This window comes from Canis lupus, chromosome 23 (assembly GCF_048164855.1).
Source record: "Canis lupus baileyi chromosome 23, mCanLup2.hap1, whole genome shotgun sequence".
NCBI lineage: Eukaryota > Metazoa > Chordata > Mammalia > Carnivora > Canidae > Canis > Canis lupus.
In genome coordinates, this window is record NC_132860.1 from 46,234,191 (window position 1) to 46,240,610 (window position 6,420).

Below are 6,420 nucleotides of genomic sequence, written 5' to 3' on the forward strand. Positions count from 1 at the left end.
TAAAACACAAGAAATCAGCTATAAGCTTAGGTAAGCCTAAGATATAACTCTATAAGAAGTCTTATATATGAATACCATTAGTCATATCTTTGAGGGGGAAAAAAGCTGAGAAACACCAAACAAAGGGTATGTAAAAGAAGTACAGGTCATAGAATAATTATGCACAAAGATGAACACCACATTTATAATTGTGAAAATCCAAAATTAATCTAAATATCCAACAATAGAGAATTACTTAAATATACTACATTATGTAGATGCATGTTTATTAATGTGATTAAAATCCATGTCCTCAAACACTAGTGACATGGGGAAAATGCTTCTGATATACTTTCAGTAAAAAAGACATTTTTTTATAGTCTTAATTTTGGAACCAAAGAGAGAAAAAAAATTAGAAATATGTCAAAATGTTAACAATGTCAGGATGGTGGGATGGTGTGAGATTTTGTTTTGATCTTTTAACTTTTCTGTATATTGAACCCTGAGGTCAAAATGAACAAGGAGCATGTTACTGTTTCCCCCACTCTTCCTCCACACCAAGTTGAATGTACTTGAGCAACTAGAATGTTAAAGATAAACTGGAAGTATGGGCTAGCTGTAGAATCCAAACTTGAAATTATCTAAGATTTTAACCTTTAATGTTTTACTCTTTTTCTCATTTATAGCAGAATCACTTAAGAAGTACTTTGTTTCTTAGACCAAAATAAAAATTATTTTGCCTTCTGACATTTACCCTATTGATACCAATTTCTTTCTCTGCTTCTTGGTTCTACTCTTTGTTTCTACTTTAAAAATTCAAATAGTCACTTGAAGCTTTTTCTAAAAAAATATTCTCAATTAAAATGCAGATCTCTTAAAATGAAAATGGCCTTCCACAGTTCTAAGACTTAAGTAATACTGAGATGGTATTTGGTGTTCCTTTCTTTAATTTTTTGTTCCTTTCACTCTCCTCCATGCTCACCAGCTCTGTTCCCACAGCCTACCAAAGATAAACTCATTCATCCTAAAAGGTAGGTCTCCGTGAAGGGATTGACGACCTCCCTTCATGCCACCTTTCTTCATTCTATATCCTCGCTGTGCTCAAGTTTCTAAATATACTCCAAATTTTTGTACTTCTGTTATGAGATACCATATGATGACTTAGAGTTTTGAACTTGCAATCAAAACAACAACAGGTTGCGGCGGTAGCAGCTGGAAAGTACTATGGCCAACAGTGAACGCACCTTCATTGCCATCAAGCCTGATGGAGTCCAGCGCAACCTCTTGGGAGAGATCATCAAGTGTTTCGAACAAAAGGGATTCCGCCTCATTGCTATGAAATTAATCCAGGCTTCTGAAGACCTTCTCAAGGAGCACTATATTGACCTGAAGGACCGTCCATTCTTTGCCAGCCTGGAGAAGTACATGCAGTCAGGGCCTGTGGTTGCCATGGTGTGGGAGGGACTGAATGTGGTGAAGACAGGCCGAGTGATGCTCGGAGAGACCAACCCTGCGGACTCCAAACCTGGGACCATCCGTGGGGACTTTTGCATCCAAGTTGGCAGGAACATTATCCATGGCAGCGATTCTGTGGAGAGTGTGGAGAAGGAGATTGGCGTGTGGTTCCAGCCCGAAGAGCTGGTGGATTACAAGAGCTGTGCTCAGAACTGGATTTATGAGTGACCAGTGATGAGGGAGCAGACCTCAGTGCTTTGCCCGTTCCATTCCCTCTCCCTCCCATGAGCAAGGGGCCAAGCTCTTGCAAATCCAGTTATTTTTGAGAACTTCCTTACAACCTGGAGGGGACCTCATAGAGCTGGGCGTGCTTCCTGTACAGTATTATGAGCCGCCATCAGATTAAAATGTTTCATCCCATTGTAAAACAAACAAACAAAACAAAAAACAATGACAACAGAAGAGGTGCATTTGATTCCTGGCTCCATTAACGACAGATTAGATGACCCTGGGAATATTTCTTAACCTCCTGGTATTTCACCGTCAAACATGGTGACTGCATTTCCTATCTTACAAGGTTGTGGTGAGGATGAAATAGTGTATTTTAGTACAGCACCTGGTAGATGCTCAGTATATGTTCACTGAATCTAAATCTCATTTCTGAAAGGCAGTTTGTAAGAAGCAATACACAGATTAGAGAACATTTGTAAGCTAGATATTTGGGGGTTCAAATCTCTATTCTAGCACTTACTAATTGTGTTAACTTGGACAAGTTTCCTATACTCTCCAGTCACTGGAGACAATGTCATCTACTGTACAAGCTCATATTTAGGCGTAAATTTGTAAGTGCCCATTACACTGAATGTGTTTAATCATAGTAACTTTTACTACTATTATTATTATTGTTATTATTATTATTATTATTTGGTGAGGTATCGATAAGATGAAAAAGCTATAATAGAAGACTCTCTAAGTGGAAAAAAGGGGGAGGAACTCTACGAATAAAATAAATAAAAATTTTAAAAAGTTTTCTAATTTCCTTTACTCCTAAAATCCACCCAAAAAGAAATCCTTGCTCACATGAGTGAATACGAAGGTGTTTTCTTTCCCTCAACCCCAGAGATGGTAGCAGAAATGGAACTGGTGAACGGGCCCAATTCAAACAAAGATATCTACAGAAATAACATTGAGAGAGACACAAAATTTGTTTTGGCAAATAGAAGAGGTTTCTGATTGTTTTCGTTTTCTTCTCTTGGAGCCAGTCGGCATCTGGCTTTGAGAACTATGGGTATGGTCACCATATGTCCTACATTTTGTCTAGAGAAGTCCCAATTTAAAATCTTGAGTCATGTTGCCCCCTTGAAAACACTTGTATTTATGAGACCATGGATTCTTCTTTGCAGTTTAGAAAATATGGTCTTGTAACTACAGAAGTCTATATCTGACAGGGTAAATGTAGAAATCACAGGAAAATGGGGCAGGTCATGAACTAGAGAAAAAAAACCCTGGGATATATATTTTTTTCCTCTATGATATTGATCCTCTCGCAGTTTATGCCAAGTGTTGGTTTGGCACTTTCCTCTAAAGAAAAGAAACAAGGTAATAGGTTTCCAGGGCAGTCATGACCAATCCATTGTCTCTGAACAGACTCAGGCAATCTGGAGGAGATTTCAGTCACTTGGGTCTGATCATTTGCTAATGAGAGAACCGAGAATGGGAGGATATAATAATAATATTAATAATAATAATGATGATGATGATGATGATAGGAACAACTAGCATTCATTAATTCACTGAGAGCTTGTATGTATCAGAACTTGGCTGAATGTTTACTTGTATCAGTTCAACTGATGCTTGCAATGACCCTGTAAGTAGATACTAGTATTAACTTCCTTTTACTTATATGGAAACAGGCTCAGGGAGATTAAGTAATTTGGTGACATTCACATGTCTGGTGAGTGACTGGCCTGGGATTCAAGCCTGGCTGACCCCAGGCTTTCTTTCAGGTAGACTCAACATACATTTAAATAAAGTGAGTATTTCTGAAACAGGAAGGTTGAGGGTCAGGCCTGAAATTGTTGGGGTGACTGTGACACTGTGGGAGTATTGGGCAGGCTGCTACTCACGGAAGAGCAATTCTTGCTAGAAGTTGTTTTCATCCTGGAAAAGACTTGGAACCAGAAATCCACTATGTGAAAATCAGTATATCTGGATGGGATTAGTAGAGATGTGCAAACCCAAAGGTGTTGGGGATTTGGCTATGCAGTATGTCCTATTTTTCAAAGGTTCTGGGAGAGGCAAAACTCAAAACATGTTTCTGCACAGCAATTATTTACTTTGGTTTCAAATCCATGTGTATATCAAAGGAAACTAACTACCCTGGACCTGTTTCTTATTTTAGTATGTGTCCCTCATTTAGTATGTGTCCCTTAATATCCACAGGTAGACCAGGCCTACACAGCCTCACGAGACCAGAACAAAAGCAAAGAAACATGTTTAAGAATCTCTATTTACTCTAACCTTGGAGTTTGTTTATTTATTTATAGCAAGTCTTTGGTAGGAAAAGTAAAAGAAAAAAAATACCAACTTGGGTCCTCCTATGCAAGCCACTGTTCTTGATGCTGGGGATACAGTTTCTCCAAGAAGGTGATAAAGACAAGTAGACAGATAATTATATCACAATGTGGTAAAAGGGTCCCATAAAAGCACAGACAGGGCATTTAAAGCCAGTTCCGAGTAATATTCTAGTTATGTATTGCTGTGTAAGAAACCATCCTAAAACTTAGTGGTTTAATGTAACAACCACTTATTTACATCACGTTAGTTGAAGGTCAGGAATTTGGGCAGGGATCAGGTAGTCAAGTCTTTTCTTTCATGTGGTGTTGTTGGAGGTCACTTGGTAATATTCAGCTGGGAGATTGATTAGTCTGTAAGAGTCAAGGTGGCATCAATAATTTGTTACCTTGCTAGGTTCAAGGGTAGAGGAGTTAGACTCTTTCTCTCAATAGGATTGTTAAAGAATCTGTAGCTGTATTTTAAACTGCCAGTCATCTCTTTCCTTAAATTATTTACATTTCTCACTGATGCAGGATACACTCACTTCCCCCTCCTTTATAAGTCTCATCCTATGATGGCAATGGGTTCAGGCCTGATGAACAGGATCTCATTGTTCAAATTAAATCCAGAAATAGAAATTTCCTGAGGTCCAGTTCTCTTAGTTCCTCTCATCTGAAGACCTATGAACTTAAAGGGACATTTTTCGATCCCTACCCATACAGTGGTAGGAAAACCGAGGAAAACCTGCAATATATATACTCTTGTTCAAAAAAAGGCATGAAGGGGCACCTGGGTGGCTCAGTCAGTTAGGTGTCTGCCTTCAGGTCAGTTCATGATTTCAGGGTCCTGGAATTGATCCCTGAATCAGGTGGGCTCCCTGCTCTGCCTCTCCCTCTGCCCCTTCCCTATCTGTGAGAGCTCTTTCTCTCTCTCTCAAATAAATAAATAAAATCTTAAAAAGAAGAAGAGGAAGAGGAAGAAGAAAAAGAAAAGAAGAAGAAGAAGAAGAAGAAGAAGAAGAAGAAGAAGAAGAAGAAGGAAGAAGAAGAAGAAGAAGAAGAAGAAGAAGAAGAAGAAGAAGAAGAAGAAGAAGAAGAAAGAAGAAGAAGGAGGAGGAGACAGCACAGAACAGTCACTGGTTCAAAGCAATTCTGAAATTCAGTCAGGAACTTGTTGTCTATTCTTTGATTAGAATTTCATCCTGCTTCTAGGAATTCCCCATGAATTCTCAGGTCCATTCTTTGCTCCCTTGTGTCTGCTCTCTGAGGCAGTCTTACTTATGTTTGCAGCTGAGTAATTTTCTTGGTGAGCTTCTTGCTCACAGAGATTCAGGGACCCAAATATTTTCTTTTTGTACCATTTCTGCCCCTGCCCCCAAGCCAGTCAGGATTTGGCCTTGTGGGTAATTCGTTTAAAAACAGGTTTCTTATTTGCTTCGATGTGGATGGAACTGGAGGGTATTATGCTGAGTGGAGTAAGCCAGTCGGAGAAGGACAAACATTATATGTTCTCATTCATTTGGGGAATATAAATAATAGTGAAAGGGAATATAAGGGAAGGGAGAAGAAATGTGTGGGAAATATCAGAAAGGGAGACAGAACGTAAAGACTGCTAACTCTGGGAAACGAACTAGGGGTGGTAGAAGGGGAGAAGGGCGGGGGGTGGGAGTGAATGGGTGACGGGCACTGGGGGTTTTTCTGTATGTTAGTAAATTGAACACCAATAAAAAATAAATTTAAAAAAAACGGGTTTCTTGTGTATAAGTCTATAAAATTCACTTGCATAAACAAAATACCGTAGTCACATATCTCTTAAACATTAACTCTTTTCAACCATGGGCTGCCTGTGGGGCTATGGTAGGAACATGCCCTCCAGTCTTAGAAACATGATAGTTTTAGTTAGAAGGACTACATCTTTAAGATACTTAGAGATCTTTTCCTTAAACTAAGAGGATATGGGAGGCATGAGATAAGACCATGTGGTGGTATTCATCTGGCAGATAAGCTAGGATGTAGAATCCAAGGTAGCTTCTCTCATATGTAGCTTCCTTAGTAGAGATTGCTAGAAAGTTAGGCTTAGCCGGGACAATTATCCCAAGTGTCTACTTAGGATTCTCTCATTGGGAAGTCCTCAGAGTAGCCAGATTTCTTACATGGAGTTTCAGGGCTCCAAGAAGAAGTATTACAATAAATAAGGTAGAAAATGCCCTTTATGATCTAAACTCATAAGTCACATGGTGTCACTTCCACTATTTTCTATTGGTCAAACAGTCACAAAACTCTGAGATTTGGGGGGTGTTGTGGGGAGGCAGACTTAGACATCACTTCTCAATGGCAGGGTCAAAGAATTTATACACATGTTTGAAACTACCACAGTGGGGCACAGGGAAAGACATCCACAGAAAAGGATATTTAAGCTGAGATTTAAAAA

The 6,420-nt window shown here is 39.1% G+C and overlaps 1 pseudogene; it reads left to right on the forward strand.

The window, feature by feature from the left end:
- The first annotated feature begins 1,160 nt into the window (after positions 1-1,160).
- LOC140615207 (nucleoside diphosphate kinase A pseudogene) lies at positions 1,161-1,833 on the forward strand (annotated as a pseudogene).
- Positions 1,834-6,420: the final 4,587 nt, after the last annotated feature.